The sequence below is a fragment of the Jaculus jaculus genome, chromosome 1 (genome assembly GCF_020740685.1).
Source record: "Jaculus jaculus isolate mJacJac1 chromosome 1, mJacJac1.mat.Y.cur, whole genome shotgun sequence".
Taxonomy (NCBI): domain Eukaryota; kingdom Metazoa; phylum Chordata; class Mammalia; order Rodentia; family Dipodidae; genus Jaculus; species Jaculus jaculus.
In genome coordinates, this window is record NC_059102.1 from 322,045,977 (window position 1) to 322,066,290 (window position 20,314).

The following is a 20,314-nucleotide window of genomic DNA, read 5'->3' on the forward strand; positions in this document are numbered from 1 at the left end:
CCAGGATGTGGAGCTTGGCTGGTATCCCAAGAACAGACAGGGGAAGAGAGAGCTCACGCATTTCCAGTTAGAACTAAGAAAAGCAGACAGGCTTAACAGTGAAGATCTGCAAGCAGCTGCCCAGAAATTTATTTTTTAAAGAAATTTATTTTTAAAACAATTATTTGGGACACATACAATTTTATCATTTATTAAAAATTAAAGCAAATTTGCCTACTAATGAGATGGGTGTGCTTTACTTAACACAAGCCATTCCACGATATACTAATTTGATCTTTACATGCTGAGGAATGATGGTAAGACAATCTTTAAAGACCTTGTTTTCCAAAGCTTGAACCATTATGGGGCTAGAGAGATGGCTTAGCAGTTAAGACACTTGCCTGCAAAGCCAAAGGACCCAGGTTTGATTCCCCAGCACCCACATAAAACCAGATGCACAAGGTGGCCCATGCATCTGGAGTTGGTTTGCAGTGGCTAGAAGCCTTGGTGTGCCCATTGTCTATCTGCCTTTCTCCCTCTCTCTCTCTTTCTCTCTGAAATAAATTTAAAAAAAAAAATTTAAAGCACATACAAAAATTAAGCTGGGTGTGGTGGCACACACCTTTAATCCCCGGAGGCAGACGTAGGAGGATTGCCATGAGTTCAAGGCCACCCTGAGGCTACATAGTGAATTCCAGGTCAGCCTGGGCTAGAGCAAGACCCTACCTGGAAAAACAAAAAAAAAACAAACAAAAAAATTTAACCATTATGTTTCTGCAGAAAGCTGGGTGTTTGGCAAAAAGTACTGTAACTCCTAACATACAGTGGTCTCAAACCTGAGCCAAGGTGTTTGGGGGCAGTGCTGTCTGGCACCGAATGGAAGGGCAGGGTTCGCAGTGCAGTGTGTGCTGTGTTCAAAACTCGGGCCATAGCGAGGCTGCATGAAACAACCACGCAGCATGGATTCCCTCTGCATTGCCTCTGAATTCACTTTCAGTCACTGCTTGTTCAGAAATCTTTTACTGTTGACAAATTTTTCAGGACCCCCCCCCCATTCAGTCACAAGACCCCATATGGGGGTGCAACCCCATATGGGTTTAAGAACAACAGTTGTGCTCTAGGATCCATGCTCTGGATGGTTCTGGAAGCTGCAATCTGAGATGAAAGTGCCAGCATGCTCAGATTCTCATGTTCCGCCTCCTGGTCCACAGATGGTCGCCTGCCGTGTCGCCACGAGGCAGAGCAGAGTGGGGAAGCAAGCTTTCTTGTGTTTCTTGGGGATTTGGCAGCTGAGAAGTCTCATAAAAGGAAAAAGTGTAATCTGTACCTCCCCCTTTCTATCTCTTCTTGGGATACTGGCCAAAATCCTAAGCATACCTGCCCTCCTGGGCTTCCTCACTATTTCCTCAGTAAACTCTGCTTTACTTAACTAAAAGCAGGTCATCTGTGGGCTGGGATGCTATGGCATGGCTAGAATTGTTAACTTGGCAATAACATTATTATCATTTCCAGTAAAGATGTTTGAGTTGTATACTGAAGAATTAAACATAAAACATTTAATATCTGGAATTTCCTTTAATGTCGGGGAGGGGGGAGGTAGGGAGGAGGGATGATTGTCAAAGGTGAGGAGGTAGGTACTGAGATAGCCACATGGATGGCCACATTCCCTATTGTTATGCATACTTTTTTATAACTTTTAAATACTTAATTTATTTATTTGAGAGAGAGATAGTGGACCTGCCAGGGCCTCCAGCCACTGCAAACAAACTCCAGATACATGCACTCCCTTGTGCATCTGGCTTACATGGGTCCTGGAGAATTGAACCAGGATGCTTTGGCTTTGCAGGCAAATGCCTTAACAGCTAAGCCATCTCTCCAACCCATGGTATGCATACTTTTCAGAAAAAAAAAAAAATTGGAGAGACTAGTGAAAAGAGAGCTGGGAGGCTGGAGAAATGGCTCAGTGGTTAAGGTGCTTACTTGCAAAACCTGATGGCCTGGGCTCGATTCCCAGTACCCACATAAAGCCAAATGTACAGAGGGGCACATATATCTGGAGTTTATTTACAGTGGAAAGCGGCCTGGTATACCCATTCATTCTCTCACTCTCTCTCTCTCTCGTCTCTCTCCAAATCAATCAATAAAATGAAATTTTTTAAAGAGAGAGTTGGGGGTGTAGCTCAGTTGGTAGCATGTTTGTCTATCATGCATGAGGCCCTGGGTTTGATTCCCAGGACCACATTAAGAAAAAAAGGAGGGTGCTGGAGAGATGGCTTAGGGGTTAAGCGCTTGCCTGTGAAGCCCAAGGAGCTTGGTTTGAGGCTCCATTCCCCCAGGACCCACATAAGCCAGATGCACAAGGGGTTGCATGCGTCTGGAGTTTGTTTGCAGTGGGTGGAGGCCCTGGGGCACCCATTCTCTCTCTCACTCTCTCTCTCTCTCTCTGCCTCTTTCTCTCTCTGTCACTCTCAAATAAATAAAAAATAAACAAAAAATTTATAAAATGGGGGCTTGGAGAGATGGCTTAGCAGCTAAGGCACATGCCTACAAAACCTAAGGACCCAGGTTCGAGTCTCCAGGTCTCATGTAAGCCAGATGCACAAGGTGGCCCATGTGCCTGGAGTTTGTTTGCAGTGGCTAAAAGCCCTGGTGCGCCCATTCTCACTGTCTCTCTCCCTCTGACTGTAATAAATAAATGAAAATAAAATCTTTTTTTAATGGGGGTGGGGACTGGAGAGATGGCTTAGCAGTTAAGGCACAGGCCTGCAAAGCCAAAGGACCTAGGTACGATTCCCCAGGACCCACATAAGGCAGATGCACAAGGAGGTGCATGTGTCTGAGGTTTGTTTACAGCAGTTGGAGGCCTGGTGTGCCCATTCTCTCTCTCTCTCTCTTCTTTCCTTCTTTCATTTGGCAGAGAAAGAGGGAGGGGGAGAGAGAGAATGGACATGCCAGGCCTTCAGCCACTGCAAACAAACTCCAGATGTCCCTCTTGTGCATCTAGCTAACGTGGGTCCTGGGAAATCAAATAGAACCTGGGTTCTTTGGCTTTGCAGGCAAAAGCCTCAACTGCTAAGCCACCCCTTCAGCCCTCTATCTATCTTCCTATCCTTCTGCCTATTTCTCTCTCTCAAATAAATAAATTTTTTAAAAAAAGGGCATGGTAAACCGGGCGTGGTGGCGCACACCTTTAATCCCAGCACTCAGGAGGCAGAGGTAGGATTCCCATGAGTTTGAGGCCAGCCTGAGACTACATAGTGAATTACAGGTCAGCCTGAGCTACAGCAAGACCCTACCTCAAAAAACCAAACAAACAACAACAAAAAAAAAAAAAAAAAATGGACATGGTGGTGTGTGCCTATAATTGATCGTAAGTTCAAGGTCATTCTTTTCTTTTCTGTTTTGTTGCTGTTGTTGTTGTTGTTTTTGGTTTTTCAAGGTAGGGTCTCACTCTAACCCAGGCTGACCTGGAATTCACTCTGGATTCTCAGGGTGGCCTTGAACTCATGATGATCCTCCTATCTCTGCCTCTACACCCAGCTCAAGGTCATTCTTGTCTACATAGTGTGTTTAAGGTCAGCCTTGGCTATGAGACAGAAGAAAGAAGAGGAGGAGGAGGAGAAGCAGCAGCAGCTGGGTGTGGTGGCACACACCTTTAATCTCAGCACTCTGGAGGCAGAAGTAGGAGGATTGTTGTGAGTTTGAAACCAGCCTAGGCTAGAACGAGACCCAAGCTGGTTGGGGAGGGGAGACAAGAAAAAAGGAAAAATAATAACAAAAAGAGCTTGCCCTTAGGTCTTCAACTCAAAAAGGGAATAAATCCTTTTGTCTTCTAGCTCCACATATCAGGGGAAATGGCTTTACCTGGGTCCTAGATTTCCATCATGCTGCAGCACAGAGGAGATCCCTCTGTGACACATAGCTAACAAGTCCTTGATTTAAAAAAAAAAAAAGGGCTGGAGAGATGGCTTAGCGGTTAAGCGCTTGCCTGTGAAGCCTAAGGACCTTGGTTCGAGGCTCGATTCCCCAGGTCCCACGTTAGCCAGATGCACAAGGGGACGCACGCGTCTGGAGTTCGTTTGCAGTGGCTGGAGGCCCTGGCACGCCCATTCTCTCTGTTTCTCTGCCTCTTCCTCTCTCTGTCTGTCGCTCTCAAATAAATAAATAAATAAATAAAATATATTTAAAAAAAAAAAATATATATATATATATATATTTACTCAAGAGCAAGAAAGAGGCAGATAAAGAGAAAGAATTGGTGCACCAGGGCCTCTAGCCTCTGTAAATGAACTCAGATGCATGCACCACCTTGTACATCTAGTTACATGGGTCCTGGGGAATCAAACCTGGGTCCTTTGGCTTTGCAGGCAAACACCTTAACTGCTAAGCCATTTCTCCTGCCTGATTGTGTGCCTTTTACAGACAGCTAGACCAAAGCCTTGCTTCCAGGGCTACAGCAGTCTTAGGACCACTGGTTGTGAAGTCTGTTAGCAGCCCCTGAGGGAGCTGGGCAGAATATGCAGGTCATTCCAGTGAGAAGCCCCAGATAGTTAGGACCAGTGGCCCCACCCCAACTGCTTTGTTTAAAGAGATCTGCCTGCATTTATTTTGGCAAATGTTCTACTTAAGATGCTCAAAGCATTTGTTTCAGTCAACAAATTCCATATTGAACACTTGATAGTCAACACAGCCTCAAAAGAAAATATTTGGGTAATTCGTGTGGTTTCTGAGAAGAAACAAAGGCTTCAATTCAATCTCCATGGCTTGGGCAATGTACTTAAAATGTTCTGGCCAGAGATTATTCAGGACTCCACCACCTATGAAGGTGTATAAAAGTGGTTGGAGGGACTGTGAAGCCTGCATTTCCTTTACAGATTTGTTCCCCCCTAAGGGAACCCAGTTCTATCTGTAGTTAGAAATTCCTGCAGGCCAGGCCTTAGCAGAGTTCACAGGGGAGGGAGAGATGGGGAGATGTGCTCTTGACCATCTCTCCTTAAGGACTCACCGTGGGAACATACCTACCCCTTGCAGGACAGGGGAAGGAGGCAGAAAAGTTCTTTCTCTCAGAAACTGAGAGTTAGGACAGAGATTCTGGCTATGTAGGTTTGAGTCTAGAGCCTGCAAGGTTGAGTTGATTCAAAGGTGAGGGCACCATTGTACCCAAGCTGTACAGATGTGAAGGTATCTAAAATAGAATAGAGTAGAAATGTATACATGTTTATATAAAGGCATAAGCACAAGATATTATATATGAAACTATATCAATATATGGAAATATATCTCAGACATTATATATATAATGCAATGTCATCTCCTTCTTCAATGCACTCAAATCCTTCAAGCAAGAGATAGTCGATTGGGCTGAGGAGATGGCTTAGTGGTTAAGGCACTTGCCTGCAAAGCCAAAGGACCCAGGTTCCATTCCCAAAGACCCACATAAACCAGATGCACAAGGTGGCACATGCAAAAATAATTAAATTTATCATTTAAAAATAAAGAGATATACTATTAGATAGAAAAGATGAAGTTTTTTTAAGTTTTAATATTTTATTTCTATATTTGCAAGCAGAGAGAGACCGAATGGGTACAGCAGGGCCTTTAGCCACTGCAAACAAACTCCAGATACATGTACCACTTTGTACATACAGCATTATGTGGGGACTGGGGAATTGAATCCAGGCTCTGCAAGCAAGCACCTTAACCACTGAGCAAGCTGAAGCAGATGAAGATTTTTGTTGTTGTTGTTTTGTTTGTTTTTCAAGGTAGGGTCTCGATCTAGCCCAGGCTGACCTGGAATTCACTCTGTATTCTCAGGGTGGCCTCAAACTCATGGTGATCCTCCTATCTCTGCCTCCCAAGTACTGTGATTAAAGGCATGTGCCACCACGCCCGGCAAAGATTTTTATTTATTTATTTATTCATTCATTCATTCATTCATTTATTAAGATAGAGAGTCAGATAGAGAGAGAATGGGTGTGCCAAGGCCTCCAGCTGCAACAAACTCCAGACACATGTGCCACCTTCTACGGTTGGCTTACATGGATCCTGGGGAATCGAACCAGGGTGCTTTGGCTTTGCAGGCAAGCACCTTAACCTCTAAACCATCTCTCCAGCCCAGATGAAGATTTTTTTTGTTTAAACAGACATGTAAAAGAATATCAGGTTGAGCCGGCTGTGGTGGCACACACCTTTAATCCCAGCACTCGGGAGGCAGAGGTAGGAGGATCACCGTGAGTTCGAGGCCACCCTGAGACTCCATAGTGAATTCCAGGTCAGCCTGGGCCAGAGTGAGGCCCTACCTCAAAAAAAAAAAAAAAAAAAGAATGTCAGGCTGGAGAGGTGGCTTAGCAGTCAAGGCGCTTGCCTGAGAGGTCTAAAGACCTGGGTTTGATTCTCCAGTTTCCACGTAAGCCAGCTGCACATGGCGCATGTGTCTGGAGTTCGTTTGCAGTGGCTAGAGGATCTGGGATGCACATTCTCTCTCTCTCCCTCTCCCTGTCTTAAATTTAAAAAATAAAAAGAAAAAGAATTTGTCAAAGTCATATGGCAATGCACTAGGAGATTTAACTGGAATTTAGATTTCTCAAATCCAAAGTTACCTCACACCCTGTGGATGACAGAAAACTGTTTTCTCCCTTGGAATGCTGCATATACAGTGGCTTCTTCACCATGGAGTCAACTAACTGTGGGTCAAAAAAAAAAAAATTAGCCAGGCGTGGTAGCACACGCCCATCTAAAAATGCCTTTTATATAAGTGATTTCAAACATTCCTTTTTTGTTGTTTGGGGCTTTTGTTTTGTTTTTTGAGGTAGAGTCTCACTCACAGTGATCCTCCTATCTTTGCCTCTCAAGTGCTGGGATAAAGATGTGCACGGCCACACCCAGCTAAGGCATTCTTAGATATTGGTCGGTATCCACAGAAGCCTGGGAACAAATCCCCATGGATACGGAGGGGTGACTGTACTAGTGCCCATTACTTAAGACAATGTGAGTCAAGATGTCTGATGGTGCTGAGTGGTCCTGGAACCAAAAGGACCCAGGGGTCACTGCAACAGCCAACACTCACCAGAAACCACCGTTCCTTGACAGCGCTGCACTGGCAAACCTTCTGAATTAGGTGCACTTTAAGTGGTGAATGTTTTAGCTTTCCATTACTGCGAAAGCATTTGCAAAAACAGAAAAATATTTCACAATAGAATCTATCAAGTGTGAACTGCTCATCCTGCATCTCAGAGGCCAAAGAGCACAGTTTTTCGGGTTGTACCTGTTTTTTGATTTAATTTCCAGAAGGCAATGCAAGTGGATTTTTATTTATTTATTTATGGCCATTTTACTTATTTATTTATTTGGCTTTGGGGGGTTGGTTTTTTTGAGGTAGGGCCTCACTCTAGCTCAGGCTGACCTGGAATTCACTATGTAGTCTCAGGGTGGCCTCGAACTCTCCGCAATCCTCCTACCTCTGCCTCCCAAGTGCTGGGATTAAAGGCATGCGTCACCATGCCCAGCTTTATTTGGCTTTTAAAAAAAATTATTTATTTATTTCTTTATTTGAGACAGAGAGAGAGAGAAATGGGCACGCCAGGGCTCTCAGCCACTGCAAATGAACTCCAGATGCATGTGCCACCTTGTGCTTATGTGGCTTACATGAGTCCTGGGGAATCGAACCAAGGTCCTTTGGCTTTGTAGGCAAGCACCTTAACTGCTAAGCCATCTCCTCCAGCCCCCTGTTTGGCTTTTTGAGGTAGGGTCTCACTTTATTCCGGGCTTACCCTGGAAATCACTAAATAGTCTCAAACTGGCCTCAAAATCATGGAGATCCTACTACCTCTGGCTCCCAAGTGCTGTGAGTAAAGGCATGCACCACCACACTTGGCTTGAAAGTGGATTTTTAAATTTTTACTTCTATTTTTGGTGTGTGGGTTTTTATGTTTATGATGTGTGCATATACATAGATGTGCTCATGTGTGTGAGTGTAGGTACATGTGTGCCACTGTGTGTGTGTGTGTGTGTGTGTGTGTGTGTGTACAACTTTCAGGTGTTGGTCCTTGCCTACACCTCTGTAAGGCAAGGTCTCACTTGATTCCACTGTGTGTCCACGAAGCTTCTAAGATTCTCTCCAGTGTCAACCTCCCTTTTCACCCATAGGTGTGGCTGAGATTGCAAACATGGCCATAAGCATCTGGGTTTTTTAATGGGTGCTGGAGTTCAGAAGTTAGGTTCTATGCTTGTGTGGCAAGCACTTTATCCATGAGCCATCTATCCCCCAAGCCCTCAAATTTTACTTCTTTTTTTAATTTTTTAAATAGTCTTTTATGCATTTATTTGATTTATTTGAGAGAAAGAGAGAGAATGGGTGCACCAGGGCCTTCAACCACTACAAATGAACTCCAGACGCATGCACCACCTTGTGCATCTGGCTTACGTGGGTCCTAGGGAATTGAACCTGGATCCTTTGGTCTTACAGGAAAGTGCCTTAATTGCCAAGCCATCCCTCCAGCCCAAATTTTACTTCTCTGTAGATAATTTTTTTTTTTGAGGCAGTGTTTCACTGTAGCCCAGGCTGACCTGGAATTCACTCTGTAGTCCCAGGCTGGCCTTGAACTCACAGTGCTCCTCCTAGTTCTGCATCTTGAATGCTGAGATTAAAGACAGCCACCCCCAATTTATAGTAAATTTTTTAAAATTATTATTTATTTATTGGAAAGAAAGAAGCAGAGAGAGAGAGAATGGGACATAGGATCTCTAGCCACTGCAAACGAACTCCAGGTGCATGCGCCCCCTTGTGCATCTGGCTTACATTGGGTCCTGGGGAATCAAACAGGGGTCCTCAGGCTTTGCCAGCAAACGCTTTAATCACTAAGCCATTTCCTCAGTCCACTATACTAAATTTTTAACACTCTTTGTAATTGGAACATTCCTCAAGGTTTCCAAGTTAAATCATTAACACTTAGTCTTTTTTCAGGCATGAAGTTGTTGAGAAGCCTTAAAAAAATAAGATTATATTTTCTTGGACAACCAAACTTAAAACCAATACCACCTTGGATATGTATGTATGTATGTATGTGTGTGTGTGTGTGTGCATGTGTGTGTGTGTGTGTGTGTATTTCTGCTATAAACAAACACCTGTCCAGCTTTACATGGGTTCTGGGGAATTGAACCTGGGATGGCAGGTTTTGCAAGCAAGTCCCTTTAACTGCTGAGCCCATCTTAACAACCCCCAATATCACTAAGATTTCTATAGAGAGTACACTACATTTGTATTCCTATTTCCATATAAGATGGTAGGATCCATTATGATGTGGACCATGCTCAGAAGAACATGGGAGAACACACATCCTAAGTGTCTAAACTCCCGATGGCAATTGTCACTGTCACTCCCCACATCTGGGCCACTCAGATGCACTAATTAGGGAAGCCGGAGCCCTGAGAGGGCACAAGCTGTCCCCATCCCCAAGCACGACAGCAGGTCTGTCACTGGTCACAGTGGAAGCTGGGGGTTGGGGGGAGAAGATGGTCAAAGAAATGGTCTCTGGAACATCTCAGAAGTGTCACCCCTGCTCCAAGGCAGGACACAGCTCCCCAGACCACAGCGGTGGCAGCTGACTGCTTGTTCTCAAGTCCAGAGCCACTGAGGAGCCCCAGGCAAGATTCTTCCCTTCCTGAGCCTCAGCCTCTGTGTGGGGACCAGCCCGGAAGTATGAGGGACAGTGGTTAGTGCAATGAGAAGTGTGTTGCTACGATGAATTCTTTAAAAGTATTTGTTTGTTTGTTTGAGGATGAGAGAGAGAGACTTGGCATGCCAGGGCCACTGGCCACTTCAAACAAACTCCAGAGGCATGCACCACCCTGTGCATCAGGCTTTACATGAGTACTGGGGAGTCAAAATCAGGTCCTTAGGCAAGAGCCTTAACCTCTGAGCCATCTTTTCAGCCCTGCTACCATGAATTCCTGAAGAGACTGACGTCCATTGTAATGTTTTAACAACCAGCACCGAGCCATTATGTAGGAAGGACTTAATAAGCATTTGAGGACCAGAAGAGTAGTTATAATTCCAGAGTGTGCCAATCCACTCTCTCCCCATCATGACTTGAGGGAGGAAAGAGACCCTGTGGCTTTGCTTCTGTGAGGACCAAAGATAGAGGGAAGGGTCCGTCTCCAGGTATGGAAGAACAAGGAAGGCTGGAGATGATATGTAGCTCAATGACAGAACATTTGCCTAGCATGCACAAGGTCCAAGGCCCTTAGGTTTGAGTCCCAGCACTGAAAAAAAAAAAAGCAAAAAGATTTTAGCCAGGCATAATGGCCCCACGTCTTTAATTCCAGCGCTCAGGAGGCAGAGGTAGGAGGATCACCATGAGTTCAAGGCCACCCTGAGACTACATAGTGCGTTCCAGGTCAGCCTGAACTAGAGTGAGACCCTACCCCGAAAAACAAAACAAAACAAAAAAAGTTTTAACTTGAAAAAAAGATATTAGTGAGGCGGAACAGACATGGCCACGGATAAAAGCGCCTGTGCAAGCGTGACAGCTTGAGCGTGGATCGCAGAACCACACAAAGCTGGATGGGCACCGCGTGCCTGTTACCCCAGTGCTTCTGCGGTGAGGCGGGAGACACCCAGAGCCAGGAGACTCCCAGATGCCAGCCTGGAACTACACATCAGCCAACAAGAGCCCTCACTCAGGGACGGTGGAAGGCAAAGACCGACCTCGATGCACACTGGAGCCCAGACCTGCCCCGCCCCCACGCACACACACATACAGATTTTAAAAACACACAGACTTCAGCCTTCCATGGGCACCACATGCTTTTGTTCCTTAAAAAAAAAATGAAAAAGGAACAATTTCATTGGACTTTAGTTTCCAGGCAACCTTGTTCCATTGAGCACCATGTTTTGACAGTTCCTTGATATGTGACTCATATTTACCGTGTATTGCAAAACTCCACGCAAAAGATCCCAGCTTAGAACAAATGAAGGGCTGAGTGCACTTCTTATCCTTCTTTGGGAGTTGGCGATGTCTGTGTTGTTTTCTCTTTCCTTTCTTTTTTTTTCTGTTTTTTTATTTAAAACAGGGTCTAGTCTTGTCACCTTGTCTCAAGCTCCTGGGTTCAAGCACTTCTTCCACCTCAGCCCCCTGCCCCCCCAATTCTGGGACTACAAGTACCTACCTCCACATCCACCAATGAACTATTCTAAGAATAATGCCTCCACGTTCATTGAAAGTAAAATGCTGACTGGGCATGGTGGTGCACACCTTTAATCCCAGTACTCAGGAGGCACAGGTAGGAGGATTGCAGTGAATTTGAGGCCACCCTGAGACTACATAGTGAATTCCAGGTCAGCAACCTTGATTGGAGCAAGCCTGTACCACAAAACAAAACAAAAATAGTCTGGGAAGATGGCTGAGGTATTAAGGCTCTTGTCTGTGAAGCCTAAGGATCCAGGTTTCATTCCCCAGTACCCACGTAAGCCAGATGCATAGGGTGGTATATACACAGAATTCATTTGCAGTGCCTGGAGGATCAGGCATGCCCATTCTCTCTCTATATATATCTGCCTCTCTCTTTTTCTCTCTCTCAAATACATAAATAAAAGATTTCTTTAAAGTAAAATGCAGGGCTGGGGATATAGTTCAGAGGTACAGCATATGCCTAACATGCATGATGCACTAGGTTTAATCCCCAATGCTGAAAAAAAAAAGAATAGAATAGGGTTATAAAAGAAAATTCACATCTAATATTCATAAGTTTGTGATTGTCACGTTCAAACATAAGAGTCAACGGCAGGTCTCATATATCTATCAATATTGGAAGAAGTGATGAGTACAAGGCAGTTTGTGATATCTGAAAGAACTGTACAGTGAGATAAGGACCAAGCTGGAGAGATGGCTTAGCAGTTAAGGTGCTTGCCTGTTAAGCCAAAGGACCCAAGTTCAATTCCCTGAGACCCATGTTAGCCAGATGCACAAGGGCACATGCATCTGGACTTTGCAGTAGCTAGAAGCTCTGGCATGCCCATTCTGTCTGTATCTGCCTCTCCTCTCTCTCCCTCTTTCTCTCTCCTTGCAAATAAATAAAACATATATATATAAAACACATGAGCCAGGAGTGGTGGCACATGCCTTTAGTCCCAGCACTCAGGAGGCAGAGGTAGGAGTATCACTGCGAGTTCATGAACAACCTGAGATCCATAGTGAAATTTTCAGGTCAGCCTGGGCTGCAGTGAGACCCTACCTCGAAAAACCAAAAAGAGGCTGGAGGGATGGCTTAGCAGTTAAGGTGTTTTCCTACAAAGCCAAAGGACCCAGGTTCGATTCCCCAGGGCCCAAGTAAGCCAGATGCACAAGGTGGCACGTGTGTCTGGAGTTTGCTTGCAGTGGCTGGAGGCCCAGGCATGCCCATTCTCTCTCTCTCTCTCTCTCTCTGTCAAATAAATAAATAAAAATAATTTTTAAAAAAGAAAAGACAAGACACCCGATGTTCTTCTCTGGTCTCCACACAATGTTATGCATACCTGCACATACACACACACACGCACACGCACACACACCACACCTTCCTTAGCCAGGTGTAGCACTGGTAGGCCTATAATCCAGCTACTCATGACGCTTAAGTCCATGAGGTCAAGGCCAGCCTGGGCAACACAGCAAGAATCTGCCCCCACTCCCTAAAAGAGAAAAGAATGGAGAAAAAAGGAAAAGATGAAAGTCCCTTTCTGAGAGCAAACCATTCAAGATTCTCCATAGCTTACGGTGGAGGATCCCCCCCCCCCACACACACACGGGAGCTGCTCGCCCCGCATTTAGTGGCTGCTATCAGCGGCCTTCAGCCGTGGGAGGCTGTAAATAGCTGGTGGCGCAACTGGGAGTGCCAAGCCCACTGCAAGTGAGAGACTGGCAATGCCAGCGAAGAGGGGCAGTGGAGAGCGATGAATCTCACAACTGTAAAGTACCATGAGGCTATGGGTGTGCTCAGCCGGTACAGCGCTTGCCTAGTCTCCATCAAGCTCTGGGTTCAGCTCCCAGCACTACATAAACTGGGCATGGTGGCATACACCTGTAATCCCAGCACTCAGGAAGTAGAATCAAGAGAATCAGAAGTTCAAGGTCATCCTCACTTACAACGTAATTTTGTTGTCGTTGTTGTGCTTTGAAGTAGAGTCTCCCTCTAGCCCAGCCTGACCTGGAATTCACTCTGTAGACTCAGGATAGCCTTGAACTCATGGTGATCCTCCTACTTCTGCCTCCCAAGTGCTGGGATTAAAGGTGTGCACCACCATGCCCAGCTTACAATGTAATTTATTTTATTTTATTTATAAATTTGCAAGCAGAAAGAGATAGAAGAGAGAGAGAATGGGTGTTCCAGGGCCTCCAGCTGCTGCAGATGAACTCCAGATGCATGTGCCACTGTGCAATCTGGTTTTACGTGGGTACTGGGGAATTGAACCTGGGTCCTTAGGCTTTGCAAGCAATTGTCCTAACTGCTGAGCCATCTCTGCAATGCATAATGTAATTTTAAGACTAATTTGGGATACATAAGATTCTGCCTCAAAAAGAAAAGAAAAAACAAAAAACACTTTTAACCAGACCTAACAGACCAACACCCAAAATGCAGCTTCCTGCTATGGCTGATTTTATTTCATTTTCAGTCAGAACTGTCCTTTCCTGTTCCTACTTGTCATCCTTCCCAATCCCCCACCTGGGTGACAGCGGGTCTCCAGGACCCTCCCTGTCATGCTTACAAGCAATCATCCAGGGCTTGTCCGTCTGCTCTTCTGCATGTCCTTTCCTCCTCAGGAACCTGCTGGGGAATCTCCACAAGCCAGTCTCAAGTGCTACGTCTCTATCTGGGCATTATGACATCACAGCCAAGTTTTTTTTTTAATTATTTTTTTGTTCATTTTTATTTATTTATTTGAGAGCCACAGAGAGAGAGAAAGAGAGAATAGGTATGCCAGGGCCTCCAGCCACTGAAAATAAACTCCACATGCATGCGCCCCCTCGTGCATCTGGCTTACGTGTGTCCTGGGGAATCGAGCCTCGAACCAGGAGCCTTAGGCTTCACAGGCAAGCACTTAACTGCTAAGCCATGTCTCCAGCCCACAGCCAAGATTTTAATCACTGTTCAGCAAGTGCTGGTCTCCTGGACAGTACACACATGTTCACACTTAGATCCACCCCGTGGATGCTGTCCCTCCACTGAATGTTCTCCTGCCACAGGGCACACTGAACTCAACCCTTCTAACAGGCACCTGCATGTCCTCCCCACACCCCACCCACATTGCTCAGTGGAGCTGATTCCACCCATCTCTCAGCTCCCACAATTTGCACATCACCACCCAGTGTGACACAGAAGCATTTACCAGCTATGAAATGTATTCACTGGCTCTGAGCTGAGCTCTAAATGCCTGGAGAATAGAAATCACTGGTGCCTCACACATGCTAAATGAAGCTTGCACTCTACCTCTGGACTACACACCCAACCAGAAAATTAGCCTTTGTATTTCTTTCTATATCCACCTGAAGGGAAAGTTTTACTTCCTTCCATGCTTTGGACAATGCTATGTGTGTTTGGAAGAAATACACTCGTGCTCGTTAAGGGAAACAGAGAGGCCTTCCAGGCCATCGTCTTCTGCACCACCATGGCCAGCCTCTTCCAGGGCCTTCTCAAACAGCAAGAGATATTTGCTGAATTGCTATCCATAGGGTCATGAGAGTCATTTCTAGAGCATCTGAGAAAGGGGAAGCTAGAGAGCGCAGGATAGACAGGTCACCACACACTGCATTATGAACCAGCCCTGCCCCAGACCTTTCAGTGAGTTATACCAAAACTCAGAACAGCTGAAACGGGTGAGTTTCTCATGGGGAACAGAGAGAAATAGGGCCCGGTTTTACATGGAGGCTCCTGGGAGTCTGGCTCATATTCCCATAAGTAATGACCAGTTGACCAGGGTGGAGAATGACTACATAGATGCATGTGATGGCCCCAGATGTCCAGATGCATTACCTTACTACCCCTGCATCCTTCTCCTTTTTTTTTTTTTTTTTTTTTTTTTGTTTGTTTTTCGAGGTAGGGTCTCACTCTAGCTCAGGCTGACCTGGAATTCACTATGTAATCTCAGGGTGGTCTCGAACTCATGGCGATCCTCCTACCTCTGCCTCTTGAGTGCTGGGATTAAAGGCATATGCCACCATGCCTGGCTCTCTCCTATTTTTTTAAGCTTTATTGTAATTTATTTATTTATTGGTTTTTGGGGGGGTAGGGTTTCATTTTAGCTCAGGCTGACCTTGAACTCACAGTAATCCTCCTGCCTCTGCCTCCCAAGTGCTGGGCTTAAAGGCATGTGCTACCATGCCCAGCCCTCTCCTATTTTTTTTAATGTTTTTTATGAGAGAGAGAGAGAGAATTGATGTACCAAGGCCTCCAGCCACTGAAATTAAACTCCAGATGGATGCGCCACCTGGTGTGCATGTGCATCCTTGTGCACATGTCACCTTGTGCATCCGGTTTACATAGGACCTGGAGAGTGGAGCATGGGTCTTTACGCTTTGCCCGCAAGTGCCTTAACAGCTAAGCCATCTCTCCAGCCCTCTCCTGTGTGTTTGAAGAAGCAGGGCTGGGTAAGATGCCACATAGTCACAAGGCCTTAATCTGATAAAACTCACTTGTAGTTTACCCATGTGGTTGGGCTTGGTCCTCAGCCAGAATACGCCTCCGACTGTTAGCTTGGAGTCAGAGGGTTGCCTCAGGTATGCTTGGGGTACTGGTGGAATGTGACACTCAACTGGTTCAACAATAATGGCCCTCAGTTCCGTCAGTGAGGTCACATTGAGAGTGGAGTGCATCGTCCTCGATAGGATTCGCTTTTTACCAATATTGTCATCCTAGCAAAAAGAAACATTCGTTTGGTAATACATTCCAGATGCGAAAGGCTCCACATGCCATAGGCACTCAGTTCTAGTTTAATTAACACAGACTTTGTAAGCTACATTAAGTAAAACAAACAAAAACAGTTGGGCTGGAGAGATGGCTTAGCGGTTAAGCGCTTGCCTGCGAAGCCTAAAGACCCCGGTTCGAGGCTCGGTTCCCCAGGACCCACGTTAGCCAGATGCACAAGGGGGCGCACGCGTCTGGAGTTCGTTTGCAGTGGCTGGAGGCCCTGGCGTGCCCATTCTTTCTCTATCTGCCTCTTTCTCTCTCTCTCTCTGTCACTCTTAAATAAATAAATAAAAATGAACAACAACAAAAACACAGTCATACATACACAACATACATTTCCGTCAACAATGGTCCACGTACGTCGCTCCATAAGGTCATAGTGGGACTGAAGGGTATGAATCTCCTAATGATGGTGGGACATGATGTGGGGCCACGACTTGCGTGTTTGTGGGAATACTGACATACACAACCCACGAGCGATTGAACCGTGAAGATGTGCTTATGCTGAGAGGCAGCATCCTGGGGAGACAGCAGATTAACACCCCAACCATCCATCTTGCACCTCATCTTGTGCCAACAGACTACACAGGGAGGAGCGACAAAGACAGTCAATTATTTCAAAACTGGGTCTTGGCGCCCTGGTCAGGTGGTCAGTGTTGCCTCTGGGATTTACCGTGCCCCCGCTCTTGCCCTCTCGGAGGCAGGCCAGGAGTCCGCTTTCCCGAGTGAGCGGCTCTGTCCAGCAGCAGGACTGGCGGGCTGTGGGTCCTGCCCTCCTCTTCAGCTGTCGGGATGACAGCTAGGCTGGAGTTAACGAGGAGCCAGCGGCGCGCATGTGCAGATGCCTTCTCCAGCCCTGAGGACCATGGTGCTCTGACATTGCAGACCGTGGCGCCCGTGGCAATCCGGCTGTGCTGCCAGCTGCGTGGAGGCACAGCAGGCACATCATGTGGACAGCTGGCAACCCTCAATAGTGACAGTAAGCAGCTACATTACGGGTTCATGTATTTCCTGTGCTGTGCTATTTACTGTTATTTGAGACGACTCCTTTTACTATTAAAAAATGCTTGCTAGAGCCCGGCGTGGTGGTGCAGGCCTTTAATCCCAGCACTCGGGAGGCAGAAGTAGGAGGATTGCTGTCAGTTCAAGGCCACCCTGAGACTACATAGCAAATTCCAGGTCAGCCTGGGCTACAGCGAGACCCCTTTAAAAAAAAAAAAAGAAGAAGAAAGAAGGAGAAAATCTTAGGGACTGGAGAGATGGCTCAGCAGTGAAAGTGCTTGCCTGCAAAGGCTAACTACCCAGGTTTGATTCCCCAGGACCCATGTAAAGCCAGATGCACAAAGTGGTGCATGCATCTAAAGTTCGTTTGCAGTGGCTAGAGGCCCTAGTGTGTCCATTCTCTCTCTCTCTCTATCTCTCTCTCTCTCTCTCTCTGTGTGTGGGTGTGTTTGTAAATAAATAAAAAATATATTTTAAAAGCCACCATGCCTGGCCCACCTCATCTCTTTTTAAAAAAAAAATTATTTACTTATTTGAGAGAGAGAGAAAATGAGCACACCAGAGCCTCCAGCCACTTCAAATTCCAAACATGCGTGCCACCTTGTGCATTTGGCATACATGGTTTTGTGGGCAAGCGCCTTAACTGCTAAGCCATCCCTCCAGTCCTGTCACCTCATCTCTAGTTGCATCAAGAGGCCACATGGAGCCAATGTGGTGGCACACCTTTACTCCCAGCACTTGGGAGGCAGAAGTGGGAGAATTACTGTGAGTTTGAGGCCAGCCTGAGACCTGAGATTACATAGTAAATTCCAGGTCAGCCTGAGCTAGAGTGAGACTCTACCTCAAAAATCAAAGGAAGAAAAAAAGCAAGAGGAGTGGGATTAATAGGGTATGGCTGTAGAGGTAACTGACAAATATAAAAAGATTTAGGATAAGGAATTGACTTACACCATTACGAAGGCTATGACATTCTATTATCTGTAGTCAGAGACTCGGGAGACTGGATACTGGGCTTCTAGTCCAAAGGTGAGTGGTAGGGGTCCCCCACAAAAAGCTCACATGTTGAAGGCTTTGTCCTCAAAGAAAGCAGTGCTCAGAGCGGGGTCTGTGGGGAAATGGCTGCATCCTGAGGCCTCTGCCTTCGTCAGCGAATTAGTCTGTTGGTTGCTCATTAATTTGATGGCATTATGGGAGCTGATGGAAAGGTTAGGAGGTGTTCTCTGGTTGGAGGAAGTAGGTCACTGAGGGGTGCCTCTGAAGAGTGTATCTTGTCTCCTGCTCCTGCTCTGGGTTGTTGTCTCCCCCCCCCCCCTCTCTCTCTCTCTCTCTCTCTCTGCTTCATCCACCATGAGGTGAACAGCCTCCTTGTGATGGTTTGATTCTGGTGGCCCCATCAACTTAGGTGTTCTGAATGCTAGGTTCCCAGCTGATGGAGATTTGGGAATTAATACCTCCTGGAGACAGTGTATTGTTGGGGGCAGGTTTATTGGTGTTATAGCCAGTGCCCCTTGCCAGTGTTTGGCACACTCTCCTGTTGCTATGGTCCACCTTATATTGGCCAGGGGGTGATGTCCACCCTCTGCTCATGCCATTGTTTTCCCCTGCCATCATGGAGCTTCCCCTCAAGCCTGTAAGCCAAAATAAATCTCTTTTTCCCCACAAGCTGCTCTTGGTCGGGTGATTTCCAGCAATGTGAAGCTGACTGCAACACTCCTCCTTCACCAACATGGGCCACAGTGAAGCTCGGCCTTGCCCGGGGCTCACAGCAATGGAGTCAATCAACCATGGACTGAAACACTGGAAACCATGAGCCAAAATAACTTTTTTTCTCTTTAAACTGTTTCTCACAACTATGTGCCATAGGACCCTGGGTCCAATGCCTAGCACCAACACAGCCAGTAAGCTCAAGACCCAGAGAGAGCCAATGTTTTAGTTCAAACTTAAAGGCAAGGAAGAAAAATCAGTGGCTCGGTTCTACAGTCCGGAGGAATTCTCTTTGCCCAGGAAGCCCAGCTGTTTTTTCGTTCATTTTTTTGTTTATTTATTTGAGAGTGACAGACATAGAGAGAAAGACAGATAGAGGGAGAGAGAGAGAATGGGCGCGCCAGGGCTTCCAGCCACTGCAAACGAACTCCAGACACGTGCGCCCCCTTGTGCATCTGGCTAACGTGGGTCCTGGGGAACCGAGCCTCGAACCGGGGTCCTTAGGCTTCACAGGCAAGCGCTTAACCGCTAAGCCATCTCTCCAGCCCCCAGCTGTTTGTTCGACACAAGCCTCAACTGACTGCCTGAGGCCACCCACGTCGGAAGGGCCATCTGCTTCACTCTGTCTATGGTCGCTGTCAACTTCAACCAAAAGCACTCTCACAGAAATGCTCAGAAAAATGTTTAATCAACTGCATGGGCAGCCTGTGGCACAACTAAGTACCAAGTAGACACATAAAATTAGCCAAGGCGCAAGGTCCAACCCCGTATTGTACTTATACAAAGTGTGAGAACTGGCTAAATGAATCTATTTTCTAGGGCTGGAGAGATGGCTTAGTGGTTAAGGGGCTTCCTGTGAAGCCTAAGGACCCAGATTTGATTCCCCAGAACCCACGTAAGCCAGAGGCACAAGGTGGCGCATGAGGCTGGAATTATTTGCAGTGGCTGGAGGCCCTGGCATGCCATTCATATTCTTTCTTTCTGTCTGTCTCTCTCTCTCCCTCTTTCTCTCTTTCCTTCTCTAAAATAAGAAATACTAAAGAAAATGAATATGTTTTCTATAAGTTTGGGGTGTAGCTCAGCGGTTGACCTGAGCCTAGCATGGCCAAGACCCTGGGCTCGATGCCCAGCACCACAAGTAGTGTGTCATAGTAACAACAAAGCACAGATGACACTTGCCAGGCCTGGTGGAAAATGCCCATAATCCCAGCACTCAGGAGGCAAAGGCAGGAGTATAGCAAGTTCAAGGAGTTCAGCAAGTGCCAGCCAGTCTTGGCTTAGCATCCAGACCCTGTCTGGAACACAGCCACACATCAGTCAGTCGGTAAAGCATTTATCCCAGAGGACAAGATGGGGTTCTAGGGACTTCTGGCTAGTGGGTTGTCTTAGTCCCTGCTTTAGAGTGGCAGGACAGGACAGGTATGTTCACGTCACATTGTGGAAGCTGATTCAGCTTATGCCCTTTTTCTTTATTCGTTTCTTTTTCTTTTTTCTTTTTTTTTTTTTTTTTTTTTTAGTTTTTTGAGGTAAGGTCTCACTCTAGCTCAGGGTGACCTGGAATTCACTACGCAGTCTCAGGGTGGCCTCAAACTCACAGTGATCCAGCTACCTCTGCCTCCTGAGTGCTAGGATTAAAGGCGTGTACCACCACACCCAGTTCTTTTATTTTTATTTATATTTATTTATTTATTTG